This window comes from Ambystoma mexicanum, chromosome 13 (genome assembly GCF_040938575.1).
Source record: "Ambystoma mexicanum isolate Mex_15411 chromosome 13, UKY_AmexF1_1, whole genome shotgun sequence".
Classification (NCBI taxonomy): Eukaryota; Metazoa; Chordata; class Amphibia; order Caudata; family Ambystomatidae; genus Ambystoma; species Ambystoma mexicanum.
Window position 1 is genome coordinate 358417096 of NC_090938.1, and position 20471 is coordinate 358437566.

Here is a 20471-nt window from a genome sequence, read left to right on the forward strand (position 1 = left end):
ACAAGATCGTTGACTCGTTCTTCCTTACCCGGCCATTGATAGATAAACACATCAAGTTGAAGTTCAGAAAAATATAACAAGAGCTCCTGGAGGGTTCACAACACTAATCCAGAGGAAGGTGCTTGTTCTTCCGTATGGCACACCATTAGTAGTAAAACCAGCATAACGCAAGCTCCAGTTTCCCAGTGTTTGGCATCATTCAACGTTTCCAGCCAAGATCAAAGTTCAGATGCTGCTGCTTCCTGTGATGTCATTGAATTTAAATAGTGAGTGATGGCAATAACCCTTTTCCAATTAAATTTTGCCACATCAACGTCCCTGAAAATAGAGAAAGGCGTGCAACCCAGAACCGCTGTACTGTTCAATAGAGTAAGGGCTTCACCGTGATCATCTGCATCTGTCATCACAAGATTATCAAGGTCTTTTTCTTGAAGAAATTAGGTCCAGAAAGCCGACCTTCCCCACAGACTATTCAGACACCTTGCGCTTGTGGCTTTGTTATAGGCCCGAATCCATTGGTAAAAGGTTGCACAGGTACAATGTGCAATATCAGTTCCTATTCAACAATGTTCAAGAAAATTACCATTTGGAGGCCCTGATGAGGATCGAACTCACGACCCCTGGTTTACAAGACCAGTGCTCTGCCACTGAGCTACAGAGCCCCTCAGGTTACGACGCATAACAGCAACACAACGAGCACACAACATGATGTTTACTGGGTAGACATATTTGAAGGGTGTGTGAGAATGTATGTATATGATTGTGATTTGACCTGTTTTTTTCTGGCCGATTTTTTGAGGAGCAGCTAATTTGTGCGTATTCCGTGCAATTTTAGGGTGACCAATGAGGAGATGTGATGCGTGAAAGTTGAAAAAAACATGTACATGGCAGCAGAGAGACAATATGGATATTACCTTTGCTTTTTTAAATTTCTATCCGGATTCTGGCTCAAAGGGTAGTCAAGCACAGCAGATTGCATTCCTGCCAGTAACACGACAACCTTGTTTGTGTCCTTCTTAATCAACTAACATGCATATTTTCACTTTTGTCTGTATGTTCTTTGAAAGCCAATGGCAATGGTGCTTAGAGCAATGCAGATGTTTAAAAAAGATTTCAAAAGTTAAAATCGACAAAGGTGGGATTCGAAACCACGCGTGTACAGCAGATTAGCAGTCCATCGCCTTAACCACTCGGCCACCTCGTCTACAGGGATTATGTTAGGCATTCAAGTCTTTACAGGTAATAACACAAACATCTTCAAAATAGAACCACAATGCGTTCCTTGTTGAGGTACATCCAGCCGTTTGCAGGAAAACTGCCTCACTTGCTGTTGAGAAAAATTCATCAAAGTCCTGGGGTGTTTATAGGCATCGCCAAGATGACATTGGGAGGTGTTTCAATTGACACGTGTTGAATATGAGGAAGAGCATCATGCTGGCTCCAGTGGCACTGCCTGCAGCATGACAAAAATGTAGAAGGGACATTTGACTGCACCATTGGCTGAACATCAGTGGCAAAGTGTATATCAGGCTAAAAGGTAAGCTCCAGTGGCACAATATGGGCACTACAAGGCACCCATAATTTGGTGTCAGCTAAAAAGACAATGCCAGAGCTTGTGGGTGCTTTTGTACACTTGTGTGTGTGTTTGTGGGTGTAGTTTCATGTCGAAAACCAAAACACAGCAGCTCCAGTGGCGCAATCGGTTAGCGCGCGGTACTTATACAGCAGTACATGCAGTGAGCAATGCCGAGGTTGTGAGTTCAAGCCTCACCTGGAGCAACTTTGGAACTTTTTACTAATTCACCTCAAAACTGAATTATTGAACCAATAAATGTTCTGGACATTTTTTGGTTCACCTCAAGGTTTCCTTGATTGTCAGTTAATGTTGTATGACAGCTCCTCTGCCTTTTAGACATGGAATACTCATTGCAAGTTATTTATGGGGTGTTTGCGCTTTAAATACAGCTACGGAGGGTTTTTGAAAATAGAACAGAAAATAAAAAATGTCAACTGTTATTATACTCCATTTTCTGCTGAGCACCACTTACGGAAGACATTTGTAAAGGTAGAAAAAGGGTTACTGGAGTAGGATCCAGGAGACAATATCAACTTACAAAGAATAATGTTGTCTATTTACTGCATTATCGCCTTTGAAGCAAACCTCTGAGAATAAATACCCTTTCACTAATCAGGCAGTCACTTTGATAAAATCAAGCAGAACAAGGATGCTGATAGGAACTCGCCTCATTTGCATATGGGCTAGGGCTTCTGGGAGCCATGAGAATTAGGAGTTGAAGGTTTTGCAGATCGAGATTGCTAAAGGGCTGGGCATTTGCACAGACCTCTCCATGCCTGATTGGTGCCGAAGGTTAGTTGCAAGTGGTCCCCTGCTCACCCTACCTTACACAGGGCCATGCCCAGTTAGGCCCCTCAGGGCTAGGCCCGGCAGGGCTAAGCCCGGCGTTTGTCAGGCGAAGTGCCTGGACCCCTGCTCATCATACCTCAGAATCTGGTCTAGCTATTGCAGACATGGGGAATGGTGCTTATATCCCATTGACAGCGCCCACAAGCTGCATACTAATAGCCAATGATGTGTGAATGCGGTCAGGGTAGCAGACATATAGAACAATTGGGTGGGTTCGCTTCCGAACTGGATGCACAGGAGCAGGAGAGAATGGCTGTTGGCGATGTATGCAACTTGCTCTGCGTGAACACATCTACCGACCCCTTCCCCTACACACACGGGCACATACACACACACACACACACATAGCCATTGGAGCTATGCAGAGCTAATCAGAAAGATTGGTAATCATTAGAACATGAAAGATATGTGTTCATTTTTTATTAAACTTGTGGACTCCCGCAGAAACGGAGGGACTCACATCTCTAATTGAGGCTTGCTTACCTCTATACAAATGTGTTTGCTGGCTGTCTTTCTTCAACTGGTAGGTGCGGTTGTGTCTGTCTTTGTCTTTCAACACGCCTGGCACGTTTACATTATCAAAGAGATGATTGTATGGAGATGGGGAACACCCCTCCGTTGCATTGTGAACTTGAACAGTCTTTTCACCAAAGCAGCTACATGCGACATTGCAAGGTTTTTGTCAGTCTTTGCCTGAAAACATTAGGCCTTCCTCTCGAACTCTATTTCACTCCTTCTGTGGAAGACTTCAATTATGAGGATGCATCCCGTCATAAAAGGTTCTCTGTAGATGGTGCAACTCTGGCTTCTCTTCCCCGTGCTTTTTGAAAATAATCCGCCAGAGGCCCTGATGAGGTTTGAACTCATGACCCCTGGTTTACGAGACCAGTGCTCTGCCACTGAGCTACAAGGCCACCTGCTGCTTGCTCACAGCCAACAACAGAAAGTGCAAAGAAACCATGGGTTTTACCTAGGTAGATCTCCAGGTATATGAATTTCTGGTTGTGTAAAAATGGCTGTATATCTCTGCATGTGTTCAGTACGTCATCATACATCTGATTTGCGAAAGCGTGTGTGCTTATGTTGGTGATACATTGTCGGTATGCGTTTGAGTATGTACTTTTACGGGTATGTATGTATTGAGTAGGATGCTGAACAGGTTCATGAGTTTAGATAGCAGGTCAGAATGATGGCAAAAGGAACATGTAAAAGGCAGACAACTAAAAGAAAAAAGAATTTGGGATGTAAGCTTGGGAGTTTACTAACTGCGCTGATTTTGGCTCCTATAATAGTAAAGAATGGAAACCTACGAGGAAAGTCTTTGACTAATTTCATTCTCCGCCTGCACCAATGAACTTATTTTTACATCTCTATTTCCATATCTGTACTCATTCCTGTCTTTCACAGGGAGGTTGAAAGACTTTGGTCTATGTTTAAATGCAGACTATAAAGAAAAAATACGACGAAGGTGGGATTCGAACCCACGCGTGCAGAGCACAATGGATTAGCAGTCCATCGCCTTAACCACTCGGCCACCTCGTCTGTTTGGGAACGGTGCTCGAGTCCCATGCTTAAAGAAGAGATAAAACAATGGTGGTGCAAAGTCAGTGAAAAATAGATCATGTTTGTCATAATAGAAACAAGATCGTTGACTCGTTCTTCCTTACCCGGCCATTGATAGATAAACACATCAAGTTGAAGTTCAGAAAAATATAACAAGAGCTCCTGGAGGGTTCACAACACTAATCCAGAGGAAGGTGCTTGAGCTTCCGTATGGCACACCATTAGTAGTAAAACCAGCATAACGCAAGCTCCAGTTTCCCAGTGTTTGGCATCATTCAACGTTTCCAGCCAAGATCAAAGTTCAGATGCTGCTGCTTCCTGTGATGTCATTGAATTTAAATAGTGAGTGATGGCAATAACCCTTTTCCAATTAAATTTTGCCACATCAACGTCCCTGAAAATAGAGAAAGGCGTGCAATCCAGAACCGCTGTACTGTTCAATAGAGTAAGGGCTTCACCGTGATCATCTGCATCTGTCATCACAAGATTATCAAGGTCTTTTTCTTGAAGAAATTAGGTCCAGAAAGCCGACCTTCCCCACAGACTATTCAGACACCTTGCGCTTGTGGCTTTGTTATAGGCCCGAATCCATTGGTAAAAGGTTGCACAGGTACAATGTGCAATATCAGTTCCTATTCAACAATGTTCAAGAAAATTACCATTTGGAGGCCCTGATGAGGATCGAACTCACGACCCCTGGTTTACAAGACCAGTGCTCTGCCACTGAGCTACAGAGCCCCTCTAGTTACAATGCATAACAGCAACACAACGAGCACACAACATGATGTTTACTGGGTAGACATATTTGAAGGGTGTGTGAGAATGTATGTATATGATTGTGATTTGACCTGTTTTTTTCTGGCCGATTCTTTGAGGAGCAGCTAATTTGTGCGTATTCCGTGCAATTTTAGGGTGACTAATGAGGAGATGTGATGCGTGAAAGTTGAAAAAAACATGTACATGGCAGCAGAGAGACAATATGGATATTACCTTTGCTTTTTTAAATTTCTATCCGGATTCTGGCTCAAAGGGTAGTCAAGCACAGCAGATTGCATTCCTGCCAGTAACACGACAACCTTGTTTGTGTCCTTCTTAATCAACTAACATGCATATTTTCACTTTTGTCTGTATGTTCTTTGAAAGCCAATGGCAATGGTGCTTAGAGCAATGCAGATGTTTAAAAAAGATTTCAAAAGTTAAAATCGACAAAGGTGGGATTCGAAACCACGCGTGTACAGTAGATTAGCAGTCCATCGCCTTAACCACTCGGCCACCTCGTCTACAGGGATTATGTTAGGCATTCAAGTCTTTACAGGTAATAACACAAACATCTTCAAAATAGAACCACAATGCGTTCCTTGTTGAGGTACATCCAGCCGTTTGCAGGAAAACTGCCTCACTTGCTGTTGAGAAAAATTCATCAAAGTCCTGGGGTGTTTATAGGCATCGCCAAGATGACATTGGGAGGTGTTTCAATTGACACGTGTTGAATATGAGGAAGAGCATCATGCTGGCTCCAGTGGCACTGCCTGCAGCATGACAAAAATGTAGAAGGGACATTTGACTGCACCATTGGCTGAACATCAGTGGCAAAGTGTATATCAGGCTAAAAGGTAAGCTCCAGTGGCACAATATGGGCACTACAAGGCACCCATAATTTGGTGTCAGCTAAAAAGACAATGCCAGAGCTTGTGGGTGCTTTTGTACACTTGTGTGTGTGTTTGTGGGTGTAGTTTCATGTTGAAAACCAAAACACAGCAGCTCCAGTGGCGCAATCGGTTAGCGCGCGGTACTTATACAGCAGTACATGCAGTGAGCAATGCCGAGGTTGTGAGTTCAAGCCTCACCTGGAGCAACTTTGGAACTTTTTACTAATTCACCTCAAAACTGAATTATTGAACCAATAAATGTTCTGGACATTTTTTGGTTCACCTCAAGGTTTCCTTGATTGTCAGTTAATGTTGTATGACAGCTCCTCTGCCTTTTAGACATGGAATACTCATTGCAAGTTATTTATGGGGTGTTTGCGCTTTAAATACAGCTACGGAGGGTTTTTGAAAATAGAACAGAAAATAAAAAATGTCAACTGTTATTATACTCCATTTTCTGCTGAGCACCACTTACGGAAGACATTTGTAAAGGTAGAAAAAGGGTTACTGGAGTAGGATCCAGGAGACAATATCAACTTACAAAGAATAATGTTGTCTATTTACTGCATTATCGCCTTTGAAGCAAACCTCTGAGAATAAATACCCTTTCACTAATCAGGCAGTCACTTTGATAAAATCAAGCAGAACAAGGATGCTGATAGGAACTCGCCTCATTTGCATATGGGCTAGGGCTTCTGGGAGCCATGAGAATTAGGAGTTGAAGGTTTTGCAGATCGAGATTGCTAAAGGGCTGGGCATTTGCACAGACCTCTCCATGCCTGATTGGTGCCGAAGGTTAGTTGCAAGTGGTCCCCTGCTCACCCTACCTTACACAGGGCCATGCCCAGTTAGGCCCCTCAGGGCTAGGCCCGGCAGGGCTAAGCCCGGCGTTCGTCAGGCGAAGTGCCTGGACCCCTGCTCATCATACCTCAGAATCTGGTCTAGCTATTGCAGACATGGGGAATGGTGCTTATATCCCATTGACAGCGCCCACAAGCTGCATACTAATAGCCAATGATGTGTGAATGCGGTCAGGGTAGCAGACATATAGAACAATTGGGTGGGTTCGCTTCCGAACTGGATGCACAGGAGCAGGAGAGAATGGCTGTTGGCGATGTATGCAACTTGCTCTGCGTGAACACATCTACCGACCCCTTCCCCTACACACACGGGCACATACACACACACACACACACATAGCCATTGGAGCTATGCAGAGCTAATCAGAAAGATTGGTAATCATTAGAACATGAAAGATATGTGTTCATTTTTTATTAAACTTGTGGACTCCCGCAGAAACGGAGGGACTCACATCTCTAATTGAGGCTTGCTTACCTCTATACAAATGTGTTTGCTGGCTGTCTTTCTTCAACTGGTATGTGCGGTTGTGTCTGTCTTTGTCTTTCAACACGCCTGGCACGTTTACATTATCAAAGAGATGATTGTATGGAGATGGGGAACACCCCTCCGTTGCATTGTGAACTTGAACAGTCTTTTCACCAAAGCAGCTACATGCGACATTGCAAGGTTTTTGTCAGTCTTTGCCTGAAAACATTAGGCCTTCCTCTCGAACTCTATTTCACTCCTTCTGTGGAAGACTTCAATTATGAGGATGCATCCCGTCATAAAAGGTTCTCTGTAGATGGTGCAACTCTGGCTTCTCTTCCCCGTGCTTTTTGAAAATAATCCGCCCGAGGCCCTGATGAGGTTTGAACTCATGACCCCTGGTTTACGAGACCAGTGCTCTGCCACTGAGCTACAAGGCCACCTGCTGCTTGCTCACAGCCAACAACAGAAAGTGCAAAGAAACCATGGGTTTTACCTAGGTAGATCTCCAGGTATATGAATTTCTGGTTGTGTAAAAATGGCTGTATATCTCTGCATGTGTTCAGTACGTCATCATACATCTGATTTGCGAAAGCGTGTGTGCTTATGTTGGTGATACATTGTCGGTATGCGTTTGAGTATGTACTTTTACGGGTATGTATGTATTGAGTAGGATGCTGAACAGGTTCATGAGTTTAGATAGCAGGTCAGAATGATGGCAAAAGGAACATGTAAAAGGCAGACAACTAAAAGAAAAAAGAATTTGGGATGTAAGCTTGGGAGTTTACTAACTGCGCTGATTTTGGCTCCTATAATAGTAAAGAATGGAAACCTACGAGGAAAGTCTTTGACTAATTTCATTCTCCGCCTGCACCAATGAACTTATTTTTACATCTCTATTTCCATATCTGTACTCATTCCTGTCTTTCACAGGGAGGTTGAAAGACTTTGGTCTATGTTTAAATGCAGACTATAAAGAAAAAATACGACGAAGGTGGGATTCGAACCCACGCGTGCAGAGCACAATGGATTAGCAGTCCATCGCCTTAACCACTCGGCCACCTCGTCTGTTTGGGAACGGTGCTCGAGTCCCATGCTTAAAGAAGAGATAAAACAATGGTGGTGCAAAGTCAGTGAAAAATAGATCATGTTTGTCATAATAGAAACAAGATCGTTGACTCGTTCTTCCTTACCCGGCCATTGATAGATAAACACATCAAGTTGAAGTTCAGAAAAATATAACAAGAGCTCCTGGAGGGTTCACAACACTAATCCAGAGGAAGGTGCTTGTTCTTCCGTATGGCACACCATTAGTAGTAAAACCAGCATAACGCAAGCTCCAGTTTCCCAGTGTTTGGCATCATTCAACGTTTCCAGCCAAGATCAAAGTTCAGATGCTGCTGCTTCCTGTGATGTCATTGAATTTAAATAGTGAGTGATGGCAATAACCCTTTTCCAATTAAATTTTGCCACATCAACGTCCCTGAAAATAGAGAAAGGCGTGCAACCCAGAACCGCTGTACTGTTCAATAGAGTAAGGGCTTCACCGTGATCATCTGCATCTGTCATCACAAGATTATCAAGGTCTTTTTCTTGAAGAAATTAGGTCCAGAAAGCCGACCTTCCCCACAGACTATTCAGACACCTTGCGCTTGTGGCTTTGTTATAGGCCCGAATCCATTGGTAAAAGGTTGCACAGGTACAATGTGCAATATCAGTTCCTATTCAACAATGTTCAAGAAAATTACCATTTGGAGGCCCTGATGAGGATCGAACTCACGACCCCTGGTTTACAAGACCAGTGCTCTGCCACTGAGCTACAGAGCCCCTCAGGTTACAACGCATAACAGCAACACAACGAGCACACAACATGATGTTTACTGGGTAGACATATTTGAAGGGTGTGTGAGAATGTATGTATATGATTGTGATTTGACCTGTTTTTTTCTGGCCGATTTTTTGAGGAGCAGCTAATTTGTGCGTATTCCGTGCAATTTTAGGGTGACTAATGAGGAGATGTGATGCGTGAAAGTTGAAAAAAACATGTACATGGCAGCAGAGAGACAATATGGATATTACCTTTGCTTTTTTAAATTTCTATCCGGATTCTGGCTCAAAGGGTAGTCAAGCACAGCAGATTGCATTCCTGCCAGTAACACGACAACCTTGTTTGTGTCCTTCTTAATCAACTAACATGCATATTTTCACTTTTGTCTGTATGTTCTTTGAAAGCCAATGGCAATGGTGCTTAGAGCAATGCAGATGTTTAAAAAAGATTTCAAAAGTTAAAATCGACAAAGGTGGGATTCGAAACCACGCGTGTACAGTAGATTAGCAGTCCATCGCCTTAACCACTCGGCCACCTCGTCTACAGGGATTATGTTAGGCATTCAAGTCTTTACAGGTAATAACACAAACATCTTCAAAATAGAACCACAATGCGTTCCTTGTTGAGGTACATCCAGCCGTTTGCAGGAAAACTGCCTCACTTGCTGTTGAGAAAAATTCATCAAAGTCCTGGGGTGTTTATAGGCATCGCCAAGATGACATTGGGAGGTGTTTCAATTGACACGTGTTGAATATGAGGAAGAGCATCATGCTGGCTCCAGTGGCACTGCCTGCAGCATGACAAAAATGTAGAAGGGACATTTGACTGCACCATTGGCTGAACATCAGTGGCAAAGTGTATATCAGGCTAAAAGGTAAGCTCCAGTGGCACAATATGGGCACTACAAGGCACCCATAATTTGGTGTCAGCTAAAAAGACAATGCCAGAGCTTGTGGGTGCTTTTGTACACTTGTGTGTGTGTTTGTGGGTGTAGTTTCATGTCGAAAACCAAAACACAGCAGCTCCAGTGGTGCAATCGGTTAGCGCGCGCGGTACTTATACAGCAGTACATGCAGTGAGCAATGCCGAGGTTGTGAGTTCAAGCCTCACCTGGAGCAACTTTGGAACTTTTTACTAATTCACCTCAAAACTGAATTATTGAACCAATAAATGTTCTGGACATTTTTTGGTTCACCTCAAGGTTTCCTTGATTGTCAGTTAATGTTGTATGACAGCTCCTCTGCCTTTTAGACATGGAATACTCATTGCAAGTTATTTATGGGGTGTTTGCGCTTTAAATACAGCTACGGAGGGTTTTTGAAAATAGAACAGAAAATAAAAAATGTCAACTGTTATTATACTCCATTTTCTGCTGAGCACCACTTACGGAAGACATTTGTAAAGGTAGAAAAAGGGTTACTGGAGTAGGATCCAGGAGACAATATCAACTTACAAAGAATAATGTTGTCTATTTACTGCATTATCGCCTTTGAAGCAAACCTCTGAGAATAAATACCCTTTCACTAATCAGGCAGTCACTTTGATAAAATCAAGCAGAACAAGGATGCTGATAGGAACTCGCCTCATTTGCATATGGGCTAGGGCTTCTGGGAGCCATGAGAATTAGGAGTTGAAGGTTTTGCAGATCGAGATTGCTAAAGGGCTGGGCATTTGCACAGACCTCTCCATGCCTGATTGGTGCCGAAGGTTAGTTGCAAGTGGTCCCCTGCTCACCCTACCTTACACAGGGCCATGCCCAGTTAGGCCCCTCAGGGCTAGGCCCGGCAGGGCTAAGCCCGGCGTTCGTCAGGCGAAGTGCCTGGACCCCTGCTCATCATACCTCAGAATCTGGTCTAGCTATTGCAGACATGGGGAATGGTGCTTATATCCCATTGACAGCGCCCACAAGCTGCATACTAATAGCCAATGATGTGTGAATGCGGTCAGGGTAGCAGACATATAGAACAATTGGGTGGGTTCGCTTCCGAACTGGATGCACAGGAGCAGAAGAGAATGGCTGTTGGCGATGTATGCAACTTGCTCTGCGTGAACACATCTACCGACCCCTTCCCCTACACACACGGGCACATACACACACACACACACACATAGCCATTGGAGCTATGCAGAGCTAATCAGAAAGATTGGTAATCATTAGAACATGAAAGATATGTGTTCATTTTTTATTAAACTTGTGGACTCCCGCAGAAACGCAGGGACTCACATCTCTAATTGAGGCTTGCTTACCTCTATACAAATGTGTTTGCTGGCTGTCTTTCTTCAACTGGTATGTGCGGTTGTGTCTGTCTTTGTCTTTCAACACGCCTGGCACGTTTACATTATCAAAGAGATGATTGTATGGAGATGGGGAACACCCCTCCGTTGCATTGTGAACTTGAACAGTCTTTTCACCAAAGCAGCTACATGCGACATTGCAAGGTTTTTGTCAGTCTTTGCCTGAAAACATTAGGCCTTCCTCTCGAACTCTATTTCACTCCTTCTGTGGAAGACTTCAATTATGAGGATGCATCCCGTCATAAAAGGTTCTCTGTAGATGGTGCAACTCTGGCTTCTCTTCCCCGTGCTTTTTGAAAATAATCCGCCCGAGGCCCTGATGAGGTTTGAACTCATGACCCCTGGTTTACGAGACCAGTGCTCGGCCACTGAGCTACAAGGCCACCTGCTGCTTGCTCACAGCCAACAACAGAAAGTGCAAAGAAACCATGGGTTTTACCTAGGTAGATCTCCAGGTATATGAATTTCTGGTTGTGTAAAAATGGCTGTATATCTCTGCATGTGTTCAGTACGTCATCATACATCTGATTTGCGAAAGCGTGTGTGCTTATGTTGGTGATACATTGTCGGTATGCGTTTGAGTATGTACTTTTACGGGTATGTATGTATTGAGTAGGATGCTGAACAGGTTCATGAGTTTAGATAGCAGGTCAGAATGATGGCAAAAGGAACATGTAAAAGGCAGACAACTAAAAGAAAAAAGAATTTGGGATGTAAGCTTGGGAGTTTACTAACTGCGCTGATTTTGGCTCCTATAATAGTAAAGAATGGAAACCTACGAGGAAAGTCTTTGACTAATTTCATTCTCCGCCTGCACCAATGAACTTATTTTTACATCTCTATTTCCATATCTGTACTCATTCCTGTCTTTCACAGGGAGGTTGAAAGACTTTGGTCTATGTTTAAATGCAGACTATAAAGAAAAAATACGACGAAGGTGGGATTCGAACCCACGCGTGCAGAGCACAATGGATTAGCAGTCCATCGCCTTAACCACTCGGCCACCTCGTCTGTTTGGGAACGGTGCTCGAGTCCCATGCTTAAAGAAGAGATAAAACAATGGTGGTGCAAAGTCAGTGAAAAATAGATCATGTTTGTCATAATAGAAACAAGATCGTTGACTCGTTCTTCCTTACCCGGCCATTGATAGATAAACACATCAAGTTGAAGTTCAGAAAAATATAACAAGAGCTCCTGGAGGGTTCACAACACTAATCCAGAGGAAGGTGCTTGAGCTTCCGTATGGCACACCATTAGTAGTAAAACCAGCATAACGCAAGCTCCAGTTTCCCAGTGTTTGGCATCATTCAACGTTTCCAGCCAAGATCAAAGTTCAGATGCTGCTGCTTCCTGTGATGTCATTGAATTTAAATAGTGAGTGATGGCAATAACCCTTTTCCAATTACATTTTGCCACATCAACGTCCCTGAAAATAGAGAAAGGCGTGCAACCCAGAACCGCTGTACTGTTCAATAGAGTAAGGGCTTCACCGTGATCATCTGCATCTGTCATCACAAGATTATCAAGGTCTTTTTCTTGAAGAAATTAGGTCCAGAAAGCCGACCTTCCCCACAGACTATTCAGACACCTTGCGCTTGTGGCTTTGTTATAGGCCCGAATCCATTGGTAAAAGGTTGCACAGGTACAATGTGCAATATCAGTTCCTATTCAACAATGTTCAAGAAAATTGCCATTTGGAGGCCCTGATGAGGATCGAACTCACGACCCCTGGTTTACAAGACCAGTGCTCTGCCACTGAGCTACAGAGCCCCTCTAGTTACGACGCATAACAGCAACACAACGAGCACACAACATGATGTTTACTGGGTAGACATATTTGAAGGGTGTGTGAGAATGTATGTATATGATTGTGATTTGACCTGTTTTTTTCTGGCCGATTCTTTGAGGAGCAGCTAATTTGTGCGTATTCCGTGCAATTTTAGGGTGACTAATGAGGAGATGTGATGCGTGAAAGTTGAAAAAAACATGTACATGGCAGCAGAGAGACAATATGGATATTACCTTTGCTTTTTTAAATTTCTATCCGGATTCTGGCTCAAAGGGTAGTCAAGCACAGCAGATTGCATTCCTGCCAGTAACACGACAACCTTGTTTGTGTCCTTCTTAATCAACTAACATGCATATTTTCACTTTTGTCTGTATGTTCTTTGAAAGCCAATGGCAATGGTGCTTAGAGCAATGCAGATGTTTAAAAAAGATTTCAAAAGTTAAAATCGACAAAGGTGGGATTCGAAACCACGCGTGTACAGTAGATTAGCAGTCCATCGCCTTAACCACTCGGCCACCTCGTCTACAGGGATTATGTTAGGCATTCAAGTCTTTACAGGTAATAACACAAACATCTTCAAAATAGAACCACAATGCGCTCCTTGTTGAGGTACATCCAGCCGTTTGCAGGAAAACTGCCTCACTTGCTGTTGAGAAAAATTCATCAAAGTCCTGGGGTGTTTATAGGCATCGCCAAGATGACATTGGGAGGTGTTTCAATTGACACGTGTTGAATATGAGGAAGAGCATCATGCTGGCTCCAGTGGCACTGCCTGCAGCATGACAAAAATGTAGAAGGGACATTTGACTGCACCATTGGCTGAACATCAGTGGCAAAGTGTATATCAGGCTAAAAGGTAAGCTCCAGTGGCACAATATGGGCACTACAAGGCACCCATAATTTGGTGTCAGCTAAAAAGGCAATGCCAGAGCTTGTGGGTGCTTTTGTACACTTGTGTGTGTGTTTGTGGGTGTAGTTTCATGTTGAAAACCAAAACACAGCAGCTCCAGTGGCGCAATCGGTTAGCGCGCGGTACTTATACAGCAGTACATGCAGTGAGCAATGCCGAGGTTGTGAGTTCAAGCCTCACCTGGAGCAACTTTGGAACTTTTTACTAATTCACCTCAAAACTGAATTATTGAACCAATAAATGTTCTGGACATTTTTTGGTTCACCTCAAGGTTTCCTTGATTGTCAGTTAATGTTGTATGACAGCTCCTCTGCCTTTTAGACATGGAATACTCATTGCAAGTTATTTATGGGGTGTTTGCGCTTTAAATACAGCTACGGAGGGTTTTTGAAAATAGAACAGAAAATAAAAAATGTCAACTGTTATTATACTCCATTTTCTGCTGAGCACCACTTACGGAAGACATTTGTAAAGGTAGAAAAAGGGTTACTGGAGTAGGATCCAGGAGACAATATCAACTTACAAAGAATAATGTTGTCTATTTACTGCATTATCGCCTTTGAAGCAAACCTCTGAGAATAAATACCCTTTCACTAATCAGGCAGTCACTTTGATAAAATCAAGCAGAACAAGGATGCTGATAGGAACTCGCCTCATTTGCATATGGGCTAGGGCTTCTGGGAGCCATGAGAATTAGGAGTTGAAGGTTTTGCAGATCGAGATTGCTAAAGGGCTGGGCATTTGCACAGACCTCTCCATGCCTGATTGGTGCCGAAGGTTAGTTGCAAGTGGTCCCCTGCTCACCCTACCTTACACAGGGCCATGCCCAGTTAGGCCCCTCAGGGCTAGGCCCGGCAGGGCTAAGCCCGGCGTTCGTCAGGCGAAGTGCCTGGACCCCTGCTCATCATACCTCAGAATCTGGTCTAGCTATTGCAGACATGGGGAATGGTGCTTATATCCCATTGACAGCGCCCACAAGCTGCATACTAATAGCCAATGATGTGTGAATGCGGTCAGGGTAGCAGACATATAGAACAATTGGGTGGGTTCGCTTCCGAACTGGATGCACAGGAGCAGGAGAGAATGGCTGTTGGCGATGTATGCAACTTGCTCTGCGTGAACACATCTACCGACCCCTTCCCCTACACACACGGGCACATACACACACACACACACACATAGCCATTGGAGCTATGCAGAGCTAATCAGAAAGATTGGTAATCATTAGAACATGAAAGATATGTGTTCATTTTTTATTAAACTTGTGGACTCCCGCAGAAACGGAGGGACTCACATCTCTAATTGAGACTTGCTTACCTCTATACAAATGTGTTTGCTGGCTGTCTTTCTTCAACTGGTATGTGCGGTTGTGTCTGTCTTTGTCTTTCAACACGCCTGGCACGTTTACATTATCAAAGAGATGATTGTATGGAGATGGGGAACACCCCTCCGTTGCATTGTGTACTTGAACAGTCTTTTCACCAAAGCAGCTACATGCGACATTGCAAGGTTTTTGTCAGTCTTTGCCTGAAAACATTAGGCCTTCCTCTCGAACTCTATTTCACTCCTTCTGTGGAAGACTTCAATTATGAGGATGCATCCCGTCATAAAAGGTTCTCTGTAGATGGTGCAACTCTGGCTTCTCTTCCCCGTGCTTTTTGAAAATAATCCGCCCGAGGCCCTGATGAGGTTTGAACTCATGACCCCTGGTTTACGAGACCAGTGCTCTGCCACTGAGCTACAAGGCCACCTGCTGCTTGCTCACAGCCAACAACAGAAAGTGCAAAGAAACCATGGGTTTTACCTAGGTAGATCTCCAGGTATATGAATTTCTGGTTGTGTAAAAATGGCTGTATATCTCTGCATGTGTTCAGTACGTCATCATACATCTGATTTGCGAAAGCGTGTGTGCTTATGTTGGTGATACATTGTCGGTATGCGTTTGAGTATGTACTTTTACGGGTATGTATGTATTGAGTAGGATGCTGAACAGGTTCATGAGTTTAGATAGCAGGTCAGAATGATGGCAAAATGAACATGTAAAAGGCAGACAACTAAAAGAAAAAAGAATTTGGGATGTAAGCTTGGGAGTTTACTAACTGCGCTGATTTTGGCTCCTATAATAGTAAAGAATGGAAACCTACGAGGAAAGTCTTTGACTAATTTCATTCTCCGCCTGCACCAATGAACTTATTTTTACATCTCTATTTCCATATCTGTACTCATTCCTGTCTTTCACAGGGAGGTTGAAAGACTTTGGTCTATGTTTAAATGCAGACTATAAAGAAAAAATACGACGAAGGTGGGATTCGAACCCACGCGTGCAGAGCACAATGGATTAGCAGTCCATCGCCTTAACCACTCGGCCACCTCGTCTGTTTGGGAATGGTGCTCGAATCCCATGCTTAAAGAAGAGATAAAACAATGGTGGTGCAAAGTCAGTGAAAAATAGATCATGTTTGTCATAATAGAAACAAGATCGTTGACTCGTTCTTCCTTACCCGGCCATTGATAGATAAACACATCAAGTTGAAGTTCAGAAAAATATAACAAGAGCTCCTGGAGGGTTCACAACACTAATCCAGAGGAAGGTGCTTGAGCTTCCGTATGGCACACCATTAGTAGTAAAACCAGCATAACGCAAGCTCCAGTTTCCCAGTGTTTGGCATCATTCAACGTTTCCAGCCAAGATCAAAGTTCAGATGCTGCTGCTTCCTGTGATGTCATTGAATTTAAATAGTGAGTGATGGCAATAACCCTTTTCCAATTAAATTTTGCCACATCAACGTCCCTGAAAATAGAGAAAGGCGTGCAACCCAGAACCGCTGTACTGTTCAATAGAGTAAGGGCTTCACCGTGATCATCTGCATCTGTCATCACAAAATTATCAAGGTCTTTTTCTTGAAGAAATTAGGTCCAGAAAGCCGACCTTCCCCACAGACTATTCAGACACCTTGCGCTTGTGGCTTTGTTATAGGCCCGAATCCATTGGTAAAAGGTTGCACAGGTACAATGTGCAATATCAGTTCCTATTCAACAATGTTCAAGAAAATTACCATTTGGAGGCCCTGATGAGGATCGAACTCACGACCCCTGGTTTACAAGACCAGTGCTCTGCCACTGAGCTACAGAGCCCCTCAGGTTACGACGCATAACAGCAACACAACGAGCACACAACATGATGTTTACTGGGTAGACATATTTGAAGGGTGTGTGAGAATGTATGTATATGATTGTGATTTGACCTGTTTTTTTCTGGCCGATTTTTTGAGGAGCAGCTAATTTGTGCGTATTCCGTGCAATTTTAGGGTGACTAATGAGGAGATGTGATGCGTGAAAGTTGAAAAAAACATGTACATGGCAGCAGAGAGACAATATGGATATTACCTTTGCTTTTTTAAATTTCTATCCGGATTCTGGCTCAAAGGGTAGTCAAGCACAGCAGATTGCATTCCTGCCAGTAACACGACAACCTTGTTTGTGTCCTTCTTAATCAACTAACATGCATATTTTCACTTTTGTCTGTATGTTCTTTGAAAGCCAATGGCAATGGTGCTTAGAGCAATGCAGATGTTTAAAAAAGATTTCAAAAGTTAAAATCGACAAAGGTGGGATTCGAAACCACGCGTGTACAGTAGATTAGCAGTCCATCGCCTTAACCACTCGGCCACCTCGTCTACAGGGATTATGTTAGGCATTCAAGTCTTTACAGGTAATAACACAAACATCTTCAAAATAGAACCACAATGCGTTCCTTGTTGAGGTACATCCAGCCGTTTGCAGGAAAACTGCCTCACTTGCTGTTGAGAAAAATTCATCAAAGTCCTGGGGTGTTTATAGGCATCGCCAAGATGACATTGGGAGGTGTTTCAATTGACACGTGTTGAATATGAGGAAGAGCATCATGCTGGCTCCAGTGGCACTACCTGCAGCATGACAAAAATGTAGAAGGGACATTTGACTGCACCATTGGCTGAACATCAGTGGCAAAGTGTATATCAGGCTAAAAGGTAAGCTCCAGTGGCACAATATGGGCACTACAAGGCACCCATAATTTGGTGTCAGCTAAAAAGACAATGCCAGAGCTTGTGGGTGCTTTTGTACACTTGTGTGTGTGTTTGTGGGTGTAGTTTCATGTTGAAAACCAAAACACAGCAGCTCCAGTGGCGCAATCGGTTAGCGCGCGGTACTTATACAGCAGTACATGCAGTGAGCAATGCCGAGGTTGTGAGTTCAAGCCTCACCTAGAGCAACTTTGGAACTTTTTACTAATTCACCTCAAAACTGAATTATTGAACCAATAAATGTTCTGGACATTTTTTGGTTCACCTCAAGGTTTCCTTGATTGTCAGTTAATGTTGTATGACAGCTCCTCTGCCTTTTAGACATGGAATACTCATTGCAAGTTATTTATGGGGTGTTTGCGCTTTAAATACAGCTACGGAGGGTTTTTGAAAATAGAACAGAAAATAAAAAATGTCAACTGTTATTATACTCCATTTTCTGCTGAGCACCACTTACGGAAGACATTTGTAAAGGTAGAAAAAGGGTTACTGGAGTAGGATCCAGGAGACAATATCAACTTACAAAGAATAATGTTGTCTATTTACTGCATTATCGCCTTTGAAGCAAACCTCTGAGAATAAATACCCTTTCACTAATCAGGCAGTCACTTTGATAAAATCAAGCAGAACAAGGATGCTGATAGGAACTCGCCTCATTTGCATATGGGCTAGGGCTTCTGGGAGCCATGAGAATTAGGAGTTGAAGGTTTTGCAGATCGAGATTGCTAAAGGGCTGGGCATTTGCACAGACCTCTCCATGCCTGATTGGTGCCGAAGGTTAGTTGCAAGTGGTCCCCTGCTCACCCTACCTTACACAGGGCCATGCCCAGTTAGGCCCCTCAGGGCTAGGCCCGGCAGGGCTAAGCCCGGCGTTTGTCAGGCGAAGTGCCTGGACCCCTGCTCATCATACCTCAGAATCTGGTCTAGCTATTGCAGACATGGGGAATGGTGCTTATATCCCATTGACAGCGCCCACAAGCTGCATACTAATAGCCAATGATGTGTGAATGCGGTCAGGGTAGCAGACATATAGAACAATTGGGTGGGTTCGCTTCCGAACTGGATGCACAGGAGCAGGAGAGAATGGCTGTTGGCGATGTATGCAACTTGCTCTGCGTGAACACATCTACCGACCCCTTCCCCTACACACACGGGCACATACACACACACACACACACATAGCCATTGGAGCTATGCAGAGCTAATCAGAAAGATTGGTAATCATTAGAACATGAAAGATATGTGTTCATTTTTTATTAAACTTGTGGACTCCCGCAGAAACGGAGGGACTCACATCTCTAATTGAGGCTTGCTTACCTCTATACAAATGTGTTTGCTGGCTGTCTTTCTTCAACTGGTAGGTGCGGTTGTGTCTGTCTTTGTCTTTCAACACGCCTGGCACGTTTACATTATCAAAGAGATGATTGTATGGAGATGGGGAACACCCCTCCGTTGCATTGTGAACTTGAACAGTCTTTTCACCAAAGCAGCTACATGCGACATTGCAAGGTTTTTGTCAGTCTTTGCCTGAAAACATTAGGCCTTCCTCTCGAACTCTATTTCACTCCTTCTGTGGAAGACTTCAATTATGAGGATGCATCCCGTCATAAAAGGTTCTCTGTAGATGGTGCAACTCTGGCTTCTCTTCCCCGTGCTTTTTGAAAATAATCCGCCAGAGGCCCTGATGAGGTTTGAACTCATGACCCCTGGTTTACGAGACCAGTGCTCTGCCACTGAGCTACAAGGCCACCTGCTGCTTGCTCACAGCCAACAACAGAAAGTGCAAAGAAACCATGGGTTTTACCTAGGTAGATCTCCAGGTATATGAATTTCTGGTTGTGTAAAAATGGCTGTATATCTCTGCATGTGTTCAGTACGTCATCATACATCTGATTTGCGAAAGCGTGTGTGCTTATGTTGGTGATACATTGTCGGTATGCGTTTGAGTATGTACTTTTACGGGTATGTATGTATTGAGTAGGATGCTGAACAGGTTCATGAGTTTAGATAGCAGGTCAGAATGATGGCAAAAGGAACATGTAAAAGGCAGACAACTAAAAGAAAAAAGAATTTGGGATGTAAGCTTGGGAGTTTACTAACTGCGCTGATTTTGGCTCCTATAATAGTAAAGAATGGAAACCTACGAGGAAAGTCTTTGACTAATTTCATTCTCCGCCTGCACCAATGAACTTATTTTTACATCTCTATTTCCATATCTGTACTCATTCCTGTCTTTCACAGGGAGGTTGAAAGACTTTGGTCTATGTTTAAATGCAGACTATAAAGAAAAAATACGACGAAGGTGGGATTCGAACCCACGCGTGCAGAGCGCAATGGATTAGCAGTCCATCGCCTTAACCACTCGGCCACCTCGTCTGTTTGGGAACGGTGCTCGAGTCCCATGCTTAAAGAAGAGATAAAACAATGGTGGTGCAAAGTCAGTGAAAAATAGATCATGTTTGTCATAATAGAAACAAGATCGTTGACTCGTTCTTCCTTACCCGGCCATTGATAGATAAACACATCAAGTTGAAGTTCAGAAAAATATAACAAGAGCTCCTGGAGGGTTCACAACACTAATCCAGAGGAAGGTGCTTGAGCTTCCGTATGGCACACCATTAG

General features: G+C 43.5%; 24 non-coding genes across 24 annotated transcripts; 5 read left to right on the forward strand and 19 right to left on the reverse strand.

Moving 5' to 3' along the window:
* Positions 1 to 590: 590 nt before the first annotated feature.
* On the reverse strand, positions 591 to 662 carry TRNAT-UGU (transfer RNA threonine (anticodon UGU)). The gene has a single exon. It is a non-coding gene; the product is annotated as a tRNA-Thr (tRNA).
* A 1022-nt stretch (positions 663 to 1684) lies between these two features.
* TRNAI-UAU (transfer RNA isoleucine (anticodon UAU)) lies at positions 1685 to 1779 on the forward strand. The gene is made up of 2 exons: positions 1685 to 1722; positions 1744 to 1779. It is a non-coding gene; the product is annotated as a tRNA-Ile (tRNA).
* Positions 1780 to 3267: 1488 nt separating this feature from the next.
* TRNAT-CGU (transfer RNA threonine (anticodon CGU)) lies at positions 3268 to 3339 on the reverse strand. Its single transcript has one exon. It is a non-coding gene; the product is annotated as a tRNA-Thr (tRNA).
* Positions 3340 to 3885: 546 nt separating this feature from the next.
* On the reverse strand, positions 3886 to 3967 carry TRNAS-GCU (transfer RNA serine (anticodon GCU)). The gene has a single exon. It is a non-coding gene; the product is annotated as a tRNA-Ser (tRNA).
* Positions 3968 to 4654: 687 nt separating this feature from the next.
* TRNAT-UGU (transfer RNA threonine (anticodon UGU)) lies at positions 4655 to 4726 on the reverse strand. Its single transcript has one exon. It is a non-coding gene; the product is annotated as a tRNA-Thr (tRNA).
* A 465-nt stretch (positions 4727 to 5191) lies between these two features.
* Positions 5192 to 5268, reverse strand: TRNAS-GCU (transfer RNA serine (anticodon GCU)). The gene has a single exon. It is a non-coding gene; the product is annotated as a tRNA-Ser (tRNA).
* Positions 5269 to 5748: 480 nt separating this feature from the next.
* TRNAI-UAU (transfer RNA isoleucine (anticodon UAU)) lies at positions 5749 to 5843 on the forward strand. The gene is made up of 2 exons: positions 5749 to 5786; positions 5808 to 5843. It is a non-coding gene; the product is annotated as a tRNA-Ile (tRNA).
* Positions 5844 to 7331: 1488 nt separating this feature from the next.
* Positions 7332 to 7403, reverse strand: TRNAT-CGU (transfer RNA threonine (anticodon CGU)). Its single transcript has one exon. It is a non-coding gene; the product is annotated as a tRNA-Thr (tRNA).
* A 546-nt stretch (positions 7404 to 7949) lies between these two features.
* TRNAS-GCU (transfer RNA serine (anticodon GCU)) lies at positions 7950 to 8031 on the reverse strand. Its single transcript has one exon. It is a non-coding gene; the product is annotated as a tRNA-Ser (tRNA).
* Positions 8032 to 8718: 687 nt separating this feature from the next.
* On the reverse strand, positions 8719 to 8790 carry TRNAT-UGU (transfer RNA threonine (anticodon UGU)). Its single transcript has one exon. It is a non-coding gene; the product is annotated as a tRNA-Thr (tRNA).
* Positions 8791 to 9255: 465 nt separating this feature from the next.
* On the reverse strand, positions 9256 to 9332 carry TRNAS-GCU (transfer RNA serine (anticodon GCU)). Its single transcript has one exon. It is a non-coding gene; the product is annotated as a tRNA-Ser (tRNA).
* Positions 9333 to 9812: 480 nt separating this feature from the next.
* TRNAI-UAU (transfer RNA isoleucine (anticodon UAU)) lies at positions 9813 to 9909 on the forward strand. Its single transcript has 2 exons — positions 9813 to 9852; positions 9874 to 9909. It is a non-coding gene; the product is annotated as a tRNA-Ile (tRNA).
* Positions 9910 to 11397: 1488 nt separating this feature from the next.
* Positions 11398 to 11469, reverse strand: TRNAT-CGU (transfer RNA threonine (anticodon CGU)). The gene has a single exon. It is a non-coding gene; the product is annotated as a tRNA-Thr (tRNA).
* A 546-nt stretch (positions 11470 to 12015) lies between these two features.
* TRNAS-GCU (transfer RNA serine (anticodon GCU)) lies at positions 12016 to 12097 on the reverse strand. The gene has a single exon. It is a non-coding gene; the product is annotated as a tRNA-Ser (tRNA).
* Positions 12098 to 12784: 687 nt separating this feature from the next.
* Positions 12785 to 12856, reverse strand: TRNAT-UGU (transfer RNA threonine (anticodon UGU)). The gene has a single exon. It is a non-coding gene; the product is annotated as a tRNA-Thr (tRNA).
* Positions 12857 to 13321: 465 nt separating this feature from the next.
* Positions 13322 to 13398, reverse strand: TRNAS-GCU (transfer RNA serine (anticodon GCU)). The gene has a single exon. It is a non-coding gene; the product is annotated as a tRNA-Ser (tRNA).
* A 480-nt stretch (positions 13399 to 13878) lies between these two features.
* Positions 13879 to 13973, forward strand: TRNAI-UAU (transfer RNA isoleucine (anticodon UAU)). The gene is made up of 2 exons: positions 13879 to 13916; positions 13938 to 13973. It is a non-coding gene; the product is annotated as a tRNA-Ile (tRNA).
* Positions 13974 to 15461: 1488 nt separating this feature from the next.
* On the reverse strand, positions 15462 to 15533 carry TRNAT-CGU (transfer RNA threonine (anticodon CGU)). The gene has a single exon. It is a non-coding gene; the product is annotated as a tRNA-Thr (tRNA).
* A 546-nt stretch (positions 15534 to 16079) lies between these two features.
* TRNAS-GCU (transfer RNA serine (anticodon GCU)) lies at positions 16080 to 16161 on the reverse strand. The gene has a single exon. It is a non-coding gene; the product is annotated as a tRNA-Ser (tRNA).
* Positions 16162 to 16848: 687 nt separating this feature from the next.
* On the reverse strand, positions 16849 to 16920 carry TRNAT-UGU (transfer RNA threonine (anticodon UGU)). Its single transcript has one exon. It is a non-coding gene; the product is annotated as a tRNA-Thr (tRNA).
* Positions 16921 to 17385: 465 nt separating this feature from the next.
* Positions 17386 to 17462, reverse strand: TRNAS-GCU (transfer RNA serine (anticodon GCU)). The gene has a single exon. It is a non-coding gene; the product is annotated as a tRNA-Ser (tRNA).
* A 480-nt stretch (positions 17463 to 17942) lies between these two features.
* Positions 17943 to 18037, forward strand: TRNAI-UAU (transfer RNA isoleucine (anticodon UAU)). The gene is made up of 2 exons: positions 17943 to 17980; positions 18002 to 18037. It is a non-coding gene; the product is annotated as a tRNA-Ile (tRNA).
* Positions 18038 to 19525: 1488 nt separating this feature from the next.
* On the reverse strand, positions 19526 to 19597 carry TRNAT-CGU (transfer RNA threonine (anticodon CGU)). Its single transcript has one exon. It is a non-coding gene; the product is annotated as a tRNA-Thr (tRNA).
* A 546-nt stretch (positions 19598 to 20143) lies between these two features.
* On the reverse strand, positions 20144 to 20225 carry TRNAS-GCU (transfer RNA serine (anticodon GCU)). The gene has a single exon. It is a non-coding gene; the product is annotated as a tRNA-Ser (tRNA).
* Positions 20226 to 20471: the final 246 nt, after the last annotated feature.